This window comes from Prosopis cineraria, unplaced genomic scaffold, assembly GCF_029017545.1.
Source record: "Prosopis cineraria cultivar Desert tree isolate PC_DT_omini unplaced genomic scaffold, ASM2901754v1 PC7, whole genome shotgun sequence".
Taxonomy (NCBI): Eukaryota; Viridiplantae; Streptophyta; class Magnoliopsida; order Fabales; family Fabaceae; genus Prosopis; species Prosopis cineraria.
Window position 1 is genome coordinate 32,678,483 of NW_026555338.1, and position 22,576 is coordinate 32,701,058.

Genomic DNA, 22,576 nt, shown 5'->3' on the forward strand with positions numbered 1-22,576 from the left:
TTTTTATAAAATATAAAATTAAAAAAAATTGGATCATCTAGATTAAAATCTGAATGGCCCAAATCTTCCTAAGTGATGAGCACCTCGGTGCTTAGCAAGCCGCTGCGCATTGAAATCGGATCTGCTAATAAGAGGTATGCGTTCTACTGATTTTTACTGTCTAGGTTTGGATGATTAATTTCAGAAGAATTTAGGAGGTCATCCAAGGGAGGATGCGGGTAATTGCAATTTGATATTTGGGGTGGTTCATGTGGTCTTGAAGAAATAAAATGATGCTTGATAATAGCTATGATTCCTCCAAGATTTTCACCGTGAGTTTTGAAATACGTTGATGGGGTTATGAAGGCTTATGATGTGGATGAAAATATATGTCTAAAGAGATGGGAGGATATTACACGGTGGATGCCTAAAGATGAATGGTTGAAACTAAATATTGATGGTGTTGTTGCCCTGGTGTTGCTAGTTGTGGAGGAGTAATAAGAAAAATCAATGATGAATGGAGAGGGGGCTTTATTAATAGAGTAGGTTGGTGTATAGTTTTGAAAGCAGAGTTATGGAAAGTATGGTTTGGCTTCTTTATGCTGCAAAGCTTGGGTGTAAGGAATGTTACAATTGAATTTGACTCTATTACAATTGTGTATATATGGTTTGCAAAAGTTTACTTGATTTATTGTAGCTTGACTTATCCATGATTAATTTTGATGTAATTTTATTTGGACTTTACCCCACTGTATACCAAAAAAAAAAAAATGAATATATGGTCTGGCACCGCCATGTGAAATCACCGTCCTTTTTCGCCCTAAAGGGATCCACAGTACTATATGCCTCATTTTCATGTTTCCGAGAACACCATCGAGTAATTAAAATTAAATGCATAAGTTGCATTAATTAATATTTAATAATGTTTACATTAGAAGTCAGATAAATGAGAAAGCATAAAACTCATGATATATCGAAAGGCTAAACTTGAACCGATGATAAGATACTCTTTTTGGTCTTACTTCTAAAGTATAGAAAAGTTTTTTTTTTGTTTTATTTATAAGTCATATCAATAAATTTTTATCATAAATTTTTTTTATCATCTATTGAATGTTGGAGAGAGAAAATTTATGATTAAAATATATAAATTTAATAGGAATAAAGTTGAGAATTTTTTAAATTTTCAGACAAAGTTAAATTTTAAAATTTTTCTTAATTTCGGTAAAATATGTTTAAAATGATTTTTAAATAGGATTAGGCAGAATTTAATAGAAGTGTGTGGGGATCACAATGGGCAAATATATATCAGCTTTGAAATTCTGATTTTTCATGGCAATTATTTAGCTTTCAAAACCACTTTTCTTTTCTTTCCTTTCCTTTCTTTCTTTTTTTTTAATATGGATTTACAAAGTTGGATTGCTTTCCTTTGGGTTTACCCAGAAGAGATTTTTCATTTTTTTTCCTTAAACTGGCATGGGTCTGGTCATGCCAAGCTTAAGAAAACGAGCCATATTATTCGTAGTTCATGAATGTGTGATTTTTTTGGAGTTTTATATTAGATATATATATATATATATATATATTATAATATACACATATCACACACATAAATGGGTCATCACAAGTTGAATATGTGGATTGTAGTCTGTAGGATAGGCAAATAGACAACAACATTCTGGAAATGACCCTGCGACCTGCTACTTTTTGTCAATACCACCAACCTATTTGATAATTTTCTTGGAATTTTAGTTCATGTGAAAAGAGTCAAAAAAATATATTGAATATTTTTTGTTTTGTAGTTTAAAATACATATTTCTCAATCAACAAGATTATTAACTCTAACGGAAGGGACTATTTTCTTATAATATGATGAATCAAAGTTTGAATTTTCATTAATAAGAAAAATTAATTTATTTGACAATATTTCTCTCCCATGACAATGATATATATCCTGTAAAATGGTTGAAACAATTAGTAGCTAAGCATCCTCAACTTTTCACAAATGCTCTCTAAACACAATCATCCTTGCTAATTGAACCATTTTACGAGTGCCACAAAGTTTAGGAAGCTGTTCTCTTAAACGATATATTAAACTAAGATACTTCATGAGGGGAAAAAAATGGTTGGATAACAAAAGAATAAGAAGGAAAAGGAAAATAAAAGTCCCAGTACATCAATTTGTAGCAAGCCATAGCTAGAATAATGCAGAACGTGCAGTTTCAGTAGATTGCAACATTCTCTAATCTCTTTTGTTCCAGTAAGAGGAGTCCAAATGTAGAGGATAGAGATCTGTTGTTGATGTTGATGAAGCAGCACATTTTTCGTCCGCTGTCGTACCTTGTTCTTGAATCTCAGTCATATTACTTTCTTCTATTTCATTATAGTACCTTCTCATCATCTCCAGCTTCTTCTCGTCGAATGCCTCACTTACCTCTGAAACTGACTCCTCAGCTAAACTTCTGCCTTCAAGCATGCTTACCACTGAAGACATGGTAGGCCTGACTACTGGGGTGACATTAGTGCAAAGGAGAGCCACTTTGATCATCACCATTACTTCCTCTTTGTCAAAGTCTGAGCCCAACATTCGATCAACCAGCTCCATTAATTCTCCTTTTTCTTTCAAGAGACGTGCCTAGTCAAATTAAAATAGTAACAGACTTTTCCATGTCATTGATAACAATAAAAATTTGCAAGGAGAATGAAAGTCGCGAAGAATCATGTAATTATGCAGGAAATAAAATGGAAGCATCCTTTTCTGGTATAGCTTATACCAGAATGAAGCAGTCAAAACCATAGCCCCCAAGTTTGAACTAAAAGATCTCATTGTAAGACTTGAATAAAAGTCTTACTGCAGAAATAAGAAAAGAACTGATGAAAATTGTTTAGATGTCTTAAAGGGGGAAATCACAGCAATTTACTTTTGATCAGTGTGAAATGGCACTGAAAGGGTCCTTGTCGTGCCAGAAGAAAAATGAATGAGGTTTTTTGCGAAGTCATGTACCCAACAAATAGCCCCTATAGACCATGTCATGGAAAATAAAATTGAAATGATCACGAGAGAGCTTGAGAATATTTTACCCAGTCAAGAAGATGGAATGCTTCCTCCTTTGCCCGGTAAATGGTGCTACCCCTCCCACTAACAATTTCCAAAGCAACAATTCCAAAACTATAAATATATGCTTTATTGGTTAAATAACCATGCATTGCATATTCAGGTGCCATATATCCACTGTAAAAAAGAAGAAAAGCAAAATGCATCCATTATAATTAGTCTACAAGAGAAATTATCTAATCAAATCGTAATAGATTGAAAAAATTGCACATGATAAGCCAGCACAATTCGTTATGGCTTAATAATATGTACAATATATTTATCAATAAAATCCCAACCAAAAAAAAGTAACAAAACGGTAACTCACTAAGTGCCAGCAATTCTAGTGCTTATATGTGTACTTTCCTCTTCAACAAGACCAAAATCAGATATCTTGGGGTTGAGATCTTCATCAAGCAATACATTAGTGGCCTTGATGTCTCTATGAATGATCTTCAATCTTGATTCTTCATGGAGATAAGCCAAACCTCTAGCAATACCAACACAAATCTTGTGTCTTGTTGGCCAATCCAATTTTAACTTGAATTCTTCTCGGCCTTCATTTATGAATGTGATAGAAATTAGACCACATTATCATATAGCCAAGTATGCATATTCTAAGATATTGGATTATTACAAAACAGGCAAGAAAAAGTTCAATAATTTACCAAATAAAGCACGAGCAAGACTATTATTTTCCATAAACTCATATATCAGCAACAAATGATCTCCTTCAACACAACAGCCGTAAAGCTTCACAAGACACGGGTGTTGCAAAGCAGAGATCATGCCTATTTCATTTATAAATTCACGATTGCCTTGCCTTGATTTAGCAGATAGTTGCTTAACTGCAATTATTGTGCCGTCTAAGAGAATGCCCTGCATTTTTTGATATGATATCAAGTTAAAGGGATTTCAAATAAGCAAGAAACTCAATTGCAATAGATCATGCATTCTATTTAATAGAACGTCATGCTACGTACAACCTTGTAAACAGGACCAAACCCCCCTTCCCCTATCTTATTAGCAGCACTAAAGTTGCTCGTTGCTGCATTGATTTCTCTCAAGGTAAATATATTAGTTCTATGATCCAAGCCCTTGAGATCTACAAGGAAAATAAATAGAAATTAGAGATTTTAAGATCATGCATAAGGTGAAATAATTGCCATCTCAAATTATGTCAAGACACAAAATCATACCACACAAATAAGGAGGAGGAGGATGGGCAGATTTTTACAGGATAGGACTGGATGGCATGATGACGAGAGCAATAATTTTATAATTACCTTTAGCTAATGAACTTTTGTGTCCTATACAGCCCCTCCACCACAGTATACCAAGTATGAAGATCACAATAACTGCTCCTGCAACTACAATTCCTGCCACAGCCCCTATAGATATTCCATTTTCTTGTGGGGGCGGAGAGTCTGTTCGATTTTAATAAAAAAATTTCAATGTATTAGATGATAGTGATACCACCAAGAAGGTGGCAGAAAATTTAGAACTTAACAGCCCACCAGAATCCACAGTTATAGCTGATATGAGAGGACCATATACTGATTTAAATGGGATGGCAGTTGTCCCTTTTCCAGCCCAATATAATCTAATCTCCAAGGTATTATCAGTGACAACAGCAGTGAATGGTATTGTTATTGGCTTCCGAACTCCTCCTGCTACTTTCGCAATATTGAAATTCCCCTGCACTCTTTTTCCCTGCAAGACTTCAGTCCAAACCTTAATATCTGCAGTTTTCGAGACTATTGGAAATATTCTAGCAGTCATTTTATCCCAGAAGTCAAAATACTAGGAAAACAATCCCTACAAATCTGATATTACGAGGATATTGGATGTAAGAAAACTTGAATGAGTTGAATTTATATGAAGAAAAGAAGAGGATTTGAATCTAGTTTAATGGAGAAATTCTGAATGATTTGTTCAGTATTATTCTAAAGCTATCTAAGCTGATATCAGTCTAAGTTAGCTTTGCACTTGATACCTACAGGTTAGGTCCCACATTTGAGCTAATGCTCATGGTTGGATGCACTCCTGAAATATTACCCCATGTTCATAGACATAATATATATATCCTTAGGAGTTAGGACCTAAAGGAATCTACTGACGTTGGTTAAAAAATAATAATAACAAAGGCATCTACTGACAAAAAGGTTAAAAGTCCTTGTTTTTCATTAAATCTCAGCGTGACAATTGACATTAGTAGAAAGATGATGCAGGCACGTACCTGAATGAAGATGTCAAATACACGCCTTCCGAGGCTGCTATATGTCTGATCATCATTGAACATTATCTCCGCAAAATGGAGTTTCACGGTGTAGTTTCCATTTTGCAGGCAATATCCATAACAAGTCAGCAAATGGGAGTAACACGTGCATTCATATACAATGCAGCATCGGTCATAAAAAGACTAGAATTATCAGTTGACCAGGTGTGGTAGTCTTTCCCAGTCATATTAACATCCAAGTAATAACCAGTGGTGCTTAATGCCCAGTTTGATTCACTGTGAAGGTTGAATCTAGATGGTCCATCATCATTTGAATCGTCTTCATATGTTTTTCCATTGACGTTTACCTCATGCCCACCACAATTTATATAGAGAGAGCGTTGTGCTGGAACAAGTAAAACCGGGTAAATAACCATTGAAATGAATCAAACTAATTAAGAAACTTTGATCTCAAAAATTACAACAAAGTAGAGGCTCCTTCAAATTAAATATTATAGCTGGGTGGCAGAAGGTCATGACGTAAAAACATGATATATTGTCTATGGTAGAAATTTCCCCCCTTATCCTTGTGCCCAGAGGAGCTCCAATATCCAAATTCCAAATGCTAAAGCAATGGTGAGATGCCAAGATCTTAAAAATGTAAAGAAAAAATTTACACGGAACTTACTTTAAGAACAGCTACTGCTTTTTCTCAAACACAAAGGCATTCCTCTAAGTAAGGTTAAAAGAGCAAAACAAGTCAGCAGAACCCCATCATATATGGTACAAGGTTTAAGCTACATATATGTAATGAAAATAATTTAGCTTGTACCAGATAAAACTTACGAGTTGTTTCCCAATATTGACGAGCTTGCAAAAAAGTTCCTAGAGCATGTAACAAATTGTCAAGGATCATATAGATTTTTAACGTTCAAACAAATTCATACATGTGCAAGAAATCTTACATTTTACTTTTTGAACATGTCTGTTGCCCTGAGTTTCCGATGCCAAATTTATTGTACGAAAGATCCCTATGTACGAGTGATAAAATTCATTTCAGAATCTTGGATAAAGCTACATAGAATTATAATGAAACACAAGGCAAACAAGCCTTAGAATATCGACATCAATGAACAGATTCTTCCTTCAACTCAATGCATGAGCACAAAATTTTTCTAAATGATTTCCTTGACAGCTCGTTAGGTGAGCTACCCATCAACTACCAAGCTAACCCAATCTCGTCTTTCAACTCCATGTATGAGCACAAAATCTTTCATGCCCCAAAATCTTGGCAATCTGGTTTCCAAGACTTGAAAACTTGCCCCATTTTGTTGGGAAAAATATTTTTAGTGAAATTGAGACAGGACGGAGGTGGGAATAGGTTTGGAAAAAATGAGTTTGGGAGGCATAGGAGAAGAAACAAAATTTTTTACTGAGTAATATTTGATAAAATAGAAAATGATATGCTTGGAAATAACTTAAAGTAAAAACAAAAACTAAATTGCTCCTTTCCCTTATATCATAAAATAACTTAGCAGGGTATTTTTTGACTTTTTATATTGCCATGTACCAAATGGGGCTTAGCCGCCTTCCTAGTAGCGATAGGATCAATGCAACCTTCCAAAAGTGATAGAATTCTTTCCATTCTGATCTGAGTTTGGCGCCATCAGATAGAGTTTTGCAAGCTCTCTGGCCATCTCAATCATTTCAAGAGGTTTCTCCTCTAGTCCTCTTCTGCGTCCATATTGATTTCCTCATTAGGTGGCCAGTTGTCACCATACGAGATCCTAATGAAGCTGAGCAATGAGTTCTCGACTCCTTGTAACAAATTAGTCCTCTGGCAGGCAGGCTACACTTCCCGCAAGTGAGAGCTTTTCTCACCACATCCTCCCCTTCAAATCATCCTTATCTTCAGCTTCAAGACATATCTTTTTGACACTCCTTTGAACAAGATCGTCTTCCTTAGTCGTTCTCTGGTTTCTCTGAGCTGCACATCTTTTTACAGCTTCAAGATCATGCCAAGTGTTTACCGAGTGATCTTCGCCTTTTATTATTTTGGTTTCTTTTTGAAATCACACAAGCCAGGTAATCCCATTTTCATTTTGTTTCGTAGGAAAACAATTCACATGCATAATGCTGATTGTTCTGGAGGTTCCGTCGGGGGAAAAAAATCATGCATTTTCCACTATTTTGACCATATAAGATATGAATTATTGAATTTAAGACTCACATATGAAGCATGGGAAAGAGAACTCACACATGAGCGGACTGTAAAGCATTTATCCATGGAGGTATTGATCCCGTGAGAAGGTTTCCAGTCAAAAATCTATGCAAACAGAATTTCAAAAAATAATATGAACTAATTAGCAATAGATCAAAAAGATCATTCTATAAAAATTATTCTAAATCAATTTCTATAAAGAAATGGCTGAATGAAAGATTTAATTTAGACACTGACAAAGATCAAAGATGTGAATGCAAGTCATGTTTATTGAACCAGAAATGAAAAGTTTTATCATTTTTCTCTCCTTTATCTCTTGCATTATACTGTCTTTTCCATTCTTTAATTTCCTTCCTCTTTCTCTCCTTCAAAGCAGGGCATGATCCTTTGACAGGGTAAAACGTTACATTGGCATGTATTAACAAACAGAACATACGATCTTCTGAAATTTCAGCCACTGGATGAAATATATACCTCTATCTTAGAGTAAACAAACTGTGAAAGATTTCTTACATGTAGTTCGTCCTTCTTAGGTTTTGAAAGTTGTCTGGAATAGGTCCACTCAAATTGTTAAAGCTGAGGTCTCTGCCAGGGGAAAAGAATGTTTATATATATGCACGTGTGTTTGTGTGTGTGTATGCATATAGATAATCAAGATGTCTAAGAAACTCAGAAGAAAGCAAACGTAAAGTTAAAAGTATATCATGTTAAAAAAGTTTAGTTGGCGCCATTTTTATAAAATTTAATTACTGTTCATTCTCGAATCATGTCCTCCTTTCATTTTTTGAATAACCACGGCCGTGTATTACACCAATGATTTTTTTTTTTTTAGTTTTCAAGAAATAAATGAGAACTTACATTGTTGTTAAACCTGTCATACTCCCAAGATCATCAGGTATTGTTCCATTAATTTTGCAATTCCTCAATATCCTGTGAAGCAATCAGATCGACAGCAAAGAAGTATCAGTAGTTTAGTACCTCTCCTTTTTATTTTCTATCATCAAATTAAAGTTGCATTAGTGAAACATTGACTGAAAAAGTGGAGTGGAGGTGAGAAACATTAATCAAAACCATATTATGTTGGCCAAAGTTAATCAATCGAAACAATTCTCACAGTATTTCCAACTTTTGCAATTTTTGAAGTTGTAGCAAATTTGAATATTCAGATCCATTCAGATCACTAATCCTCCTGCAAATCATTTTCAATCATAGCTGAACATAACTAAAATGCAAGTCAACCACAATGTAAATCATTATGCTATACTTACAATTGAACCAGTGTTTCCGGAAGCGAAATTGCAGGAGGAATTGGCCCGCTTAAACCACTCCCTTCAATCACCCTGCCAAAACAAGGATTGATGATTCAGATTCAAAGATATTGTGTAGCTCAATAATTAAAACCAGTTTTGGCCCCAGAAAAAAAATAATTAAAACCAATTAGAGCTCATGAGGGGAAAAAGTGTAGTGGGAGGTTCTTGCACTCTCTCGAGACTCGTCCAGCTCTGAATAAAATCAGGGATCTTTCCAGAAAATTGATTGTCTCCGATTCGACTGCAACCGGTGAGGTGCAAGGAAAAGTGACTGTTAGTTTGTTCTTTTTTGTTTTGGAACTGAAACTGTTAGTTTAGACTTGAGAACTGAAAATAACCATGCAGTTTAGGCATCAATGATATAAGAGGAAAATAAAAAAGGAAGCTCACAATTCCCGCAGTGCAGTGAGCTTGGATAATGTTGGAGGTAACTCTCCAGTAAAATTATTGGAAGTAAGTAGCCTAAGGCGACAACAAAAGATTATAAATATACGACAAGAAATTCAAATTTCAAAGATATTGAAGGATTCAAATCGAAGTTTGGACTTCAGAAATCAATCAAGGAGATGAAACGTCCAAAAGAAGATAGTACAACGATTATGAATGGCAATTGGTAAATCAAAGCAGGAGCTTACAGTCTTCGAATGTCGGTAAGATTCCCAAGTTCTGGAGGAAGATTTCCAGACAATTGATTGGACTCCAGGACCCTATCCATTTTGGGTTTAGGTAGAGTTAATTTCCACCAAAAACTTCAGAAAATTAAAACAGGAAAAATTCTTCGCTGAGATTAGTTGACAGCACTCACAAACTCTCGAGGGTGGAAATGTTTCCTAGCTCTGGCGGTATTCTACCGGTTAGCCGGTTTATTAGAAGCGAACTGCCGTAATCGAGAAAAATGCATCAATAGAATCATGTAAATTTGACGAAACCAAAATCAGATTCTTTATACTAAAAATCAAATACATATATACTCTACGAAAACAAAAAACAAAACAAGACAAAGGTTGAGAGAGGAAGGTACATTTTAACCATGCGTTGCATGGAGCCCCATTCTGGAGGGATTGTGCCATTAAGGTAATTGCGAGTGAGGTCACTGGAAGCACGCACAGAAGAGGACGAAATGAGGCAGAAACATTAGCTAACGAAAGAACTGCATTATGAGTGTGAATTGAAGTTCCAGAAAAACATACAGTTCTTGAAGGTAAGGCAGCCTCGCCAGTTCTGGCGGGAGCGTCCCGTGGAGATTTTGTTCTTTCAGTAAACTTCACGTTCATCCAATCACGCAAACGAAAGATCGTCAAGTAATGATGAACTCAATTTCCTTCCAATATACTGCTATTTTAGTCCACATGAACTTGTACATTTTTTAATTTCTGCGCATGCGGGAGTTTTCTAACGCTCCCTCACTCCGCAGGGAAGATTATGCATAACAATAAGCTCTAATTTATAAACTTGTCTTCAAAATAAAATTATGAACTTTTAAAATATGTTTCAATATCATTACTTTACAACATCATTTTAATTCTCTCTTTATTTTAAATTATTTTATATTTTGAAACAATATAATATTTTTAGCATTGTCTTATAATTTAAGACAGAAGAAATAATAAGTAATAATTTGATTAATTTTGATTTTGGATTAATGGTGAATTGGGGATGGTGCTGACGCTAACGAGTACAACGACGGGAAACCAAGAAATGCGTGTGCTTATCGCAATGTTTCAAAAACATGAGCATCTCCAAATCACTCTTGTGATTTGCATTGGTGGGAGTTCTAAATATACACCGACTTATCTCAATTATTATAGATTAATTTTCTATACTTGAAAATAATTAAGATTTATTTTCTTTTAAAAATTCAAAACAATCATCACAATCATTCTATCAAAACACCCCTTGAATGTGTTTTTTTTAAAAAAAAATTTGAAATTTAACATTTTTTAAGTATTATATTAAAAAAACTGTTTATAGTTGAAATCAAACAGTTATTATCATACTTCATGAAATACTTGTTGAATGAATAAATTTAGGTCACCCATAGGATGCAAATCCATGTCTAGTATAGAGTTGGTTACTTTGCAATATACTATTAAGTAGGGATTTATTTAATTATATTTTCTAATTAAGATATCCTATTTAAATATAAGAGTTAAACCTAAAAAAGTGTGTAATTTTAAGAATAATTAACTAACTCATTGGTTTGTGTAGTTTGGCCAAAAATGCATAATAATAAAGCGAGGAAGTTTAGGGAGCTGTTTGGTTGTTAAAAATTATGGGAATGGAATATATTAAACAAATTAAAACAAAGATAAACTAAATTACCCTCCCATCATAATATACATAATAAAATTTAATATTATATAATATAAATATACGAATCATCACACTTTTTATAAATTTTATAATTCATGAATCTTAATCTTACATAAATTATTGCCCTTCTCTTCTCATGAATATGTTGAATTTGTATTCCTTTTATATTTTGATCATTTTATTTTTATTTTATTTCTTTAATCTATCTCATTTGCATCATTTCTAGCAATCAAATAAGCTCTGAGACTTGATGTATTGGTTTTTAATACATCACGGTTGACAAAATTTAATAAACCATTATGATTCATTTAAACTATCGTTGTGTCTTTCACCCTTGGTTTAATTCACGATATATATTTTTTTTTCCATCCCTATCGCTTCTTGGTTTTGTAAAATTATAAACGTAATTAACATTTAACTAGTTTTCAATTAATTTTCTTAATTTCAAAAACATAATTAAGAACAGGGTATATTAATAAAATAAAGGGATGCACAAGGAAATAGATCAAAAAGAAGTGTACCAAGAATGAATTAATCCCATTGCAGAAGGATAGATAGAGAATTAGAGATAATGATTATATGGAGAAAGACGTACATATTGGTAACGTGACAGAAACTATCATCAATACTAGTGCAATCGCATTCGACAGCATCATCTTGATTCGACTTCCATCCGCGACTTCCATTGGTAGGACATGGATCTACGTTCAAGTCCCAATTCTTTCCCAGTTTCTCACCTATCGTTCGCAAAGCCTTCACTACACACACACACACACACACAAAGAAATTAATTAAACAGCTAGAGAGATAATAAGATTCATTTATTACATTAGTATGTGTTCAAAATACAAGAGCTATATACCTTCATCTGGTGAAGTGATGATTCCAGAAGGAGAAGCAGCAGAAGAGAATTAGGAGCAGAGTAAGGGGACAGTGAGGACGAGTCGGGTACTTCAACTTCATGGTGCTCATGATCCTGAAGCTGATCAACTGGTCTCTGCTTTTAATTGTGAAAGGCCTGTATAAAGAAATTAAAGAGAGAGGTAATAAGATTCATTTGTAGTTAACATGTGTAGAGACGACGACTTCTATTGGCCTTGAAAATGGCATTTAGCTTAGTCATTTACTTGGATTCGCAATCGATGCTCATTTACTTGGAATCCATACGATAATACTATTACTAGCCGTGAAGTCAAAGTGATGTCCCGCGCAGATCAATGAGAGAAGTGAGGCTGACCGACACCTACTAAATTAATGAACGAGACAGGGACGATGTCCGTCCGCGATTCAACAAGCATGCAACTTCCCGGAAGCATATATAAAAAAAATATTACTTAAAAAAGGATAACTCTTTAGATAATGTTTAGATTTTTCTGAAAATTAGTCCACGGATGCTGACTGTGGAAATATTTTGGGCAACTAAAAAAAAAAAACTTCCACACAAAAAAAATGTAAATACCCAATCAGTTTTTAAATTATAAGTAAATTTTCTTAAAAAAAGTTTGTAATCTTAATAATTATGTTAGAAATTAAAAAGTTTGGACTAAAATATCTTTATAATTAATGTTTACTTTTGTTCTCTAATTTAATGATATTATCCATTTATTAGAGGCAATTTGGAAAAATGTAATAAGTACTTCTTAAAATTTATAATTTTAGTTATAAAAAACAATGAAGCATGTGATAATTTATCTTATACTCCATATGAGCTATAATATATGATGTTTTCTAGAAGTCTTATTTGATCCAAAATATTAGATATTTGATAGGTTTTACATGTATTTTTCCAAATTATACCATTAATTTATTATATTTTATTCAGGTAATTAAAAATGGTTTTTTGCATAAGTTAACTGTTGTGCTTATTCTATTCAAGAGTGTGATTTGAAAGATGTTAAATTTTTAAAAGAATTAAGATTTTAAATAACTTGTTTAAAAACATATATTAATTAATAATAATTTATATTGTAGACCGGAAGGAGAAATAAACAAAAGGAAGTATTGTGGGAAACTAAATTAACTTCATGATATATCTCACCCGAAAAAAAAATTAATTTCATGATATTCATCAACTGTGAATAATTAGTATTTATAAAATTGGCATATAAAATTTGAAATGTTCTCGCCCACCAAAACACTCCAGTGGTTAGAAAAGTCACAGAGCAAACTTCAACGGTCAAAATTAAGAAATACACAAGCAATGGGAGGGGCCAAGTGTTGACCCCTAAACATATAATTATAGCCGAATTGAGAGTCTTTACGTTTAAGTTGTAAAGTACGTATTTTATCAATTAATAGCAACTCTTTATTAGACAAATAATACTTAATTAATAAAATAGGTGTAAACTTTAGGAAAATATTTGTAATAGAACAATAAAATAAGCTCAAATATTATATAGCTAAACCCTAAACCCTAAAATGAACTTTATTAATCATATATTATCCATAAGAAATACGCGTAACGTGTAAAATATTTTTGATTGATCATAATTAGATTATCATCTCATCAATCACAAATGTGAATTATTAACCAACCCGTTTATAACTAATAAAATAGTTGAGTAAACAAGCCGGGTATTTGAATTTGAAATGTGATTTATTGACAAGTAGGGCTAATATTATGTTAAAAAAAATAGTGAAAGATGAAATCGAGGGGAAAAAGTGTTGGTTTTTGGTTTTTTAAATTTCCGGTAGAATTTTATGTGATTTTTCACCGGTACAGGGGTGCAAAATATGTTATTTAAACCACCCTTTCTGAATTATTGGGTGTTGCGCATATGGTTTAGAAAGTCTTCATCTAAACCACTTCCAAAATTGATTTAGAATATGTTCTTTAATCGGTTTCAAAATTCTCTTTCTCACTGGTAGCAGAAAAGGTGGTTGGTTGTTGTCAAATGAAAATTTCATTTACCACGGTAAGATGAAGAGCAACTAAAGCCAGCCAAAAACCCTTGAGTTAGATACATACATACATACATATTCTTGCATGTTGCCACGTATATATTGTGTTGCCTTTAATTATCATCATTTTCATGTATGAGTATGTTAATAAGAGTTGAGTTCAACTTAAGAGGCTAATCTCTCATTACATGAGAAACCAAAATTTAAATTTTTATTAAAATGAATATTTATATTTAATATTCCACCTTATCTCAAATATAATTATTTTTAATGAGAAGATACTTGTGTATAGTAAAATAAATAAATAAATATTTATTTCAGGTGTAAATTTTGGGAGCCTACCTATTCCTATGCTCTCAGCGAGGATAAGCTCAGGATGGATTGTGAAGTGTGTCTTCTCTCTTTCTTGCGAAGGAAAGGAAAGTGTCGTGTTTAAAGTTTAAACTTTAAATTGTCCCACTCCAACATTTGAAGGGGAAAAAAAAGTGTGCAAGAGGTTATGTTTCCTGAACTTATTTTGGTCCTGCTCCAAGATTTTTTAATTTTTTTTTAATGAAAATGTACTCCCTTCATTTAAAAATATAAAATATTTTTAACTAAATTTCATTCTAATAAAGTAATTATTTACTTTTAAATTAACATTATCTTTTTATATTTATTTTTATTAAAAAATTTATAATAAATATAAAAATACTATTAATAGGGACACTTTTTAAAAAATAATGATTATATTTTAAAAGATTAAAAACATCTTAATTTTTTAATATTTAACTTTTTTAAAAATATCTTGCGTTATTAAATGGATGGATTATATAATACATGTATGTATATATGATGATTGTTTTTGGCCAAAGAGCAAGTGTTAAAAAAATTGAATAATCTCTCAGGAATTAGTTACCTCAAACAGCGTTTGATGTGACAGAGGTTAGTTTAAGAGCGAAAAGTGGAATGCCGCGAATATGCAAGGTTCTGGTTCCCTCCACATTAATTCATGCATGGGAATTTGCTTGACGGTCATAATCATATAAAGTTAACGGCCATAATGAAATGATAATTTATTAGCGTGCAAATATTGACTCAAATAGTATAAACCATTGATCATATGATTCGACCATACATGTGCATAATGCATGAAAGGTTTTAGCCGACATCTATTTCCAGTTGGTCTTCCTTTTCAATTATTGATCCCTCGTCTTAATTATTGTCTCTATGACTCTTCCACGGAACTCGTTGAGCCAACTAAATATGGTTAGTTAATTAATGATTCTGTATATATATTAATATATTTTTGATCTTGCATGATAAATATTGTGGTCTGTGTAATTTTCTATCAAATTTTTTATTTAATTGAAATTATAAATTCATGAAAGGAAAAAAAAAACGATTAGAAATCATATGAATGCTCTACTTCCGTGTAAAACTCAGATTCGTTACAGTGGATGAGTTGAGTTATATTTGAGTTTTCTATCAAGTTGTTGGTAAGGAATTTTTAATAAAAAGAAATAATTCTTACAATAACTCTAGAAAAATATTTGCCATGTATAAAACGATGAAATAAAGCTCAAATGTTATGTATATGGGTGATGGTTATCCTATGTCTTGATAGCCCAAAAGCAATATAGACTAGCAGTCCTTAACCTTAAAAAACAAATGCACATGTATGTAAAATGTTTATATTGAATTATAATTAGAATATCATCTCACCGATCACAAATACAAATTATTACTGACTATTTACAATCAATAAAAGTTAAGAGAGCAACTCGGTATTTCATGAGAGGTATTTTCTAATATTGACGAATCTATTCTTTATACTTAAAAAGAAAAAAGTTAAGAGAGCAAGCCAAGTGATTGAATGAGAAATGTTTTTTTTTTTTAACAAATAACATGTAAAGGATTAAAAATAAAGAAAGATGAATAGAGGAAAAGGGTGGTTGGTTGTTGCCATGAAGGAAACCTTGACAAGACAAAAATTGGACAACGTGAGTAATGTCGCGTGTTGACTCTCTCATTTGTGAAGACCACAAACTCAAAAACAACACCTGATCACGAAACCATAAGCATGATTAAAAAGTAAAACAGATAAAACTTGATAAGTTCAAACGATGCATGCCACCTCATGCGATTTGTCTGTGTCAACGATAAATAAGAATGGAGGAAATGTCAAATAATTAAAAAAAAAGGACTAAACAATTTTTGCCAATTTATCCCTGCTTAATTAGTTCTTACAACAAAATAAATTAACTTAACATAAAATTAAATGATCGTTACTATATTCTTTACATCCATCTTCTTACAGCTACCCAACACGGCCCCAATCAAATAAATAAAAAGAACGAATTTTTTTTTTACTATGTCACTTATACTACGTCATTTGTTATGATGCTGTGGGATTTTCTTCCCCACGTTTAATCATGGCTTAATGCGGTTTTTAAGCGCTGCCTCGTGTTTTACCAATATATATGCTCTATCCAGACCAAAATACAGGGTAACGGTAACTAATTTATGATTTTTAAAAATATTAATTGAAATCTTAATTTTTTTAAAAAATTTATATTTTTTTAATTATATCCTCATTAAATATCCTATATAAAGGTTTTAATAATGGTAATTAAAATTTTAATATATTATTTTTAAAAAAAATAAATAAAATAGAATATATTTAAAAAAGTAATTATACAAGTTATTCAATACTTTATATTTTAAATTAAATAAAATTTTTAAAAAATGTCTTAATGGTCCGAAGAGAGTGTGTGTGCATCCACAACATTTTAGTGCTCGTTTGGATTTCAGTTGGGTATAATAGATTATAAAAATAATTAATTAAGTGGTAGATTTTAATCATAATTGATTATGTTATAACGTAATTTATTTGGATACTATTTTTTAAAAATTAATTTTAACAGAATTGAAGATGTTTGAATAATTTAATCAGAATCAATTTTATCTATATAAATTACTATATAATTTAATTCTTAAATACCAAACATTAATTTTTTAAGGATACAAAATTTGAATTTTATTAAGAAAAAAGTTAAGAGAAGAGAGTTTGGTTTTATTTTTATTTAATGTTGTGCCTTTTTTATAATTATTTCTTGGGCCTTTCTTTGTAATTTTTCCCAACACTTTTGATCAATTTTTGGCAGAAAAGTTGACGGAGGGAGCTTACGGGAAAATGTGCGTCTTGCCTCACAATTGATTTTTCACCTTTTTTGACTGTTTGGGTAAATTAGCTGAAAAAATCAATTTTGGGGTAAAAAATCGATTATTTCCCTTATCCAAACACACAATTAATCACCTCAAAAGCCCTTTACCCGCAAAGCAAACTACGATCGTAAACTAGACGATTGGGCTGATCCAATTAGTATTATGACTTTGAGTGGCTGCTGAGTCTCGACAACTCATAGATGTGTCAGAGTAGGATCAACGATAGAGATCTTGGAGTTCATCACACTCTTCCCCAAAAGCGTGTCAAATTTGTCAAGGCTGATGGTAAGCGAGACTCAAAAATTAGAAAGCCTGCATAAACGTTAGCTAGAATTATTAGATTCTTTTTATTAAAATATGTTCCTCGATAGTCAGTTTTACTGAAATAATAAGGTTGTATTTGGATGGATAAATTTAAGTTGAGAATTTAAATTTAAAATTTATATATTCTAAGTTTTTTGCTTAAATGATATAAATAATTTAAAATTATAATATTAAAATTCTTTGTTTGAATTTAAAGTAAATTTTTAAATTTTAAATTATATATTTGAATTTAAAAGAAACTTTAAAGACTGGTCAAAATCGATGGTCTGAATGGCCAGCTTCTACTAGGATCAGACAGTCAAAGCTAATTGGGATTGTAGCATCAGTGATGACTAGGATGGGGCTACTGACTACTACCAGGACCACACAAATGACGGAGACTCGATAGCTAACTTCTATTGGAACCGGACCGATAGCGACGATGGGCACTGGACGACAAATTTCCACTAGGACCAAATCGTCAGTGATCGTGATGACCGAACTTGAACGACCTATTTCCATCAAGACTAGACTGTTGGTGACCAAGACAACCAGGACCAGATGATCGACTTTCACCGAGACCTGATCGATGATGACTAGGATGATCGAGACTGAAAGGCCGACTTTCACTAGGATCAAAAGGCTGACTTCCATTGACACTGAACCCAATAGAAGTCAGCCATCTGATCTCATTCATAGCCTTCATTTCGATCCCAATGAAAGTCAGTCGTCCGATCCCTATCATCACTGTTAGTCCAGTCTCAATAGAAGTCGGTTGTCTAATCTCAATTGTCACAGTCATCAATGATTCGGTCTCAGTGAAAGTTGGCCTTCCCATCCCAGTTGTTGATTGAGTCAGTTCGATCTTGGTGCAAGTCAGCCATCTGATCCCCGTCGTCGCTGTCGATTCGGTCCTGGTGGAAGTCAGCTATCTCGTCTAGATCAATAGTGGCGGCTTGTTTTTTGTCAACTTTGGCAGTCTAGTGCAATTACCGTTAGCAGGCCAATCAAGCTTTCATAGATTTGAATCGAATTACAAAAGAGATTGAATAAGGATTTTGAATAATAGGGGTTTAGAAAGAATTTCAAATTACAAAGAGATTGAAGTAGAACTTAAATTTAAATTTGGGTCAAATTCGAATCCATACATTTTTAATTACCCAAACAATGGATTTGACTTGAATTCAAATTTATATATATCCAAACATAGCATAAAATTATTTAGTATTTGTTTAGATTAAAAAATCACAATTGGAGTTAGGAATTAATTAAGGTTAGAAAAAAAAATTGTGACTTTAATGTGATTTGTGTTTAGATACTTTTTTATTTTAAAAATTACTTAGACAAAATAAAATTTTCTTGAAATATTTAATTCAAAAATCAATTGAAACATATAATGATAAAAATAGATATAAGTTTTTGTTTTCCTTTGATTATAAAAAAAATAAACATAAGTTTTCTTGTATATACGTTTGTGAGAAAAATATTAAAGTTAAAACTATAATTTTTTAAAAAGTATATTACAAATATAAATACATTAATAAGTCAAAAAATTGACGGCATCAACTTTTTGTATAAAAAATATCAAGATTATTATATTTGAAATTATATAAATAAAAAGAAATAAAAATCATGTACGTAAGGCTAAGATTTACATTCAAATATCTTAATTTTTACTATTCCCATCAACTCCTTTGCTAGTTCGCCTCCTTCTTCAACCTTCAACCTCTCTCTCTCTCTCTCTCTCTCTCAATGAATAACAAGAAGCATGCAACTCACCAATGACAAATCTACCCTTGTCTTTTGTTCCTATTCCTTTTATCTTTATCTCCATCACCATCATCATCATCTTCCTATCTCTGCTCTTACCAACCACCATCAAAGGCCTCAACTCTGACGATGCTACCGCCACTATCTATGAAACCGGCACCTTAAAAAGTTGAACACTAGTATTGTGAGATGCTGGATAGAAAGGAGGTTAGATTTGCGGTAACAAGAAAGAGGTGAAGAGCTTCAACTTGTGAAGGCAGAGCAAAGAGATTGACTCATTTGCACTCATAAAGATGATGAAGAGAGAGAAGACTACTAAAAAAATAAAGAAAGGCATTAAATGCTATAATGTCTCCTACCAGATCTCAACGCCAGCTAGAAAGCTCTATAAGGTAGCTTTGTTGAAAACGCCTATTCTCCCTTCAATACTGGTTGTCTTTTATTTTTATCCAAACATGATCAGATAAACTTTTAACATCCCAATTTAAGTTTAGACCGCTCCAACTTACGCTGAAAAGTTATCAAAACATACCCTTATACGATTTCCTTTTTGCTAGAAAAAAGTTAAGCTATTTTACGCACAAGACATTACATATTCTTACATGATATATTTCTTTATCTCTCTCTAATAAGAACAATAAGTTATAAATTCAAAAACAATGCCTCATACAACTCTTCACAAAACCAAGTGAGTCTAACCCAGAGAATGACTAAAGGGATCAATATTTTAAAAAGTTAAAATTACAAGAACTAAATTGTAATAAATCAAAATTAAGCATTAAGTCATAGGCAAGTCAAAATTACAAGGATTGAGTTATAGTGAGTTTGAGTTTTAAAACTGAGTCACACTTGAGTCAAAAATATAAAAACTAAATGACTAGTTTTTCCTTCTTCTTTTTTGCCATGGACTTTGCTATTGTTTTGCTTGGTTATCTTACTAATAGAAAGATATGTAACAATTTATGTGTCATTCAAGCTAAGTTAATAGTATCTTTATAAAAATTTTATTCATATTTTTTCAATCATTATAACTTATATTGATACCACATACACTACAATATTTTTTTTAATATCATGTGACAATTTTTTTTAGTAATGCAACAAAGAAACAATGGTAAGGAAGCACTCTCTCCGGACTTTAATATAAAACATCTTCTACAAATATTGCATAATTCAAAATATAAGGTATTAAATAATTTTTATATTTATTTCTTTAACAACATTCTTACTTCATTTATTACTCTTTTGAAAAAATCATGTATTGAAATTTTAATACAGAGCATTTAATGAGATATAAATGAAAAGATATAGACATTTTTTATAATTTAAGATTTCAATTAATATTGTTTGTAAATTATAAACCAATCAACTATAATTTATGTTATGGTATGGAGAGAGTACATGATAAAAAAAACATAAAAAGCAAGAATTGTGCACGCGCCTACATTTTTTTTGTTGGAAAAATTGCCCAAAAAGACTTGACCAATTTCATTTTGTTAAGAAAGACTTGGAACATTAGGTCCTTTGTTGGCATTAAATAGAAACAACAAAAGACTAAAATGTCCTTGCTAAATTCTCTCCCTCTCCAACTCCTATGTGATCGTTTTGGCTTTGTGATTTTAACAGTGACAGCAAGTAAGGGGTGTGATCCAATGGCAACAGAGGATCCCAAAACATTGTCAATGGCATAAAAGTACCCCATCAATCTTGCAGCAGTGACGAACAATTCACCCACCCCTCCCTCTTATCTCATTGGTTTTTTTACTTAAACTATGCTTCTTGCATCATGTTGTTTATAGTTATTATCTCCTTCATTCTTCTCAGTCGATTGCTTTGTTAAAGGAGGTAGTTGACTACCTTTATAGTGGGGTGTTGGAGGACGATTGAGAGATAAGATGGGTCACTACCTCTACAATGCATTCTCTTCTTCAGCGTCCTTGGCACTTTATGAGCAGAGGTTTGCTTTGTCACCCCCTAATATCTTTAATTATCTTTTGAATTGGAATTTTATGTTTAATGATTTGGAGCAAATCAATCATGGAAATTGTATGTAGATGGATTTGAATCTTCATTTGTTTTAAGTATTAGGATACTTGTGAAAGTTCATCACTCTTCATTGTTCTGTTACTCTTTAACTTCTATTTAAAATTTTAGATTAAAATTATCAATTCTGATATGTTTAAGCTTAAATCTTTAGTTATAAAAATCTTCTAGCTTAAAGTCATATAATGAATTTCTTAATGTTGCTTCCTTAGTTTTCATATATGAGTGTTACTTCCTTTTCGTGCTTCCAGAATGATGGATTGGTTTGCTTTACTTTGTCTTCATTAAATATTGAATATTGAAGTTCTCCTTACATGACTTGCTATGTTATCTCATTTTGGCTTTTGCATTGTTATTGGTTATGTTTTATAAATAACTAGTGTTGGGTTGATGAATGCTGATTTGTTGGGTTGAAGTTCTCCTTCCTTTTTGAGGACTCATGCAAGACAGCTTTGTACATAATTGAAAAAGAGATTAATCTTCTAAGAGATGAGGTATATAGAAGACTTAAACCTTTGTATTCAACACCTCTCGATTTATTGTAAGTTCTTAAAATTTGCAGTCAAAGGGTGAAAAATTTAAAGTCTTGCTCACCCTTTTTGTACATGCTTCTGAATTAAATCTATGCCTTTCTGAAAGCTTGATTGATGATTATGTTTATTTCCAGGTGATTAGATGAAATGGGGGAATGTACATGGTTAAGTAGAAGGTGCAAATGCATATGCTGAGGCTTTATTAATTGACTCTCATTTGATGATGCATATGAGTTGCAACTTTAGTGGAAGAGAGAAAAGAGGACATTTTGATTTGGAGAATGACAATTATGAGAATGTGGAATAAAATGACATTAGACTTCCTTACTTTTACTATGAGAATGTTGCACTTGCGCCTAAAGGTGTTTGCTAAATAAAATCTAGCTTATTGTATTATCTTATTTTAATGTAATGTAATTTATGTTGTCAAGGGATGTAAAAACACGTTATTGTTTTATGATAAATGCAATTTGTTGGTGTTCAATTGTTATTCTTTATGCTTTAAGTTGGTGTGATTGAGCTTTACATATAATAATAGTAACCATTTAGAACATCCTTTGATGTTTTCATAAACAATGAGCAAATTTTTAGAATATCCATTTGTGTTTTAAAAATATCCATTTATGTTTCTAAAATATTCATATACATTTTCAGAATATCTATTTGTGTTTTTATAATATGCATTTG

The 22,576-nt window shown here is 32.1% G+C and overlaps 1 pseudogene; it reads right to left on the bottom strand.

Moving 5' to 3' along the window:
• Positions 1 to 1,865: 1,865 nt before the first annotated feature.
• LOC129316753 (probable leucine-rich repeat receptor-like serine/threonine-protein kinase At3g14840) lies at positions 1,866 to 12,389 on the bottom strand (annotated as a pseudogene).
• Between the last annotated feature and the right edge of the window lie 10,187 nt (positions 12,390 to 22,576).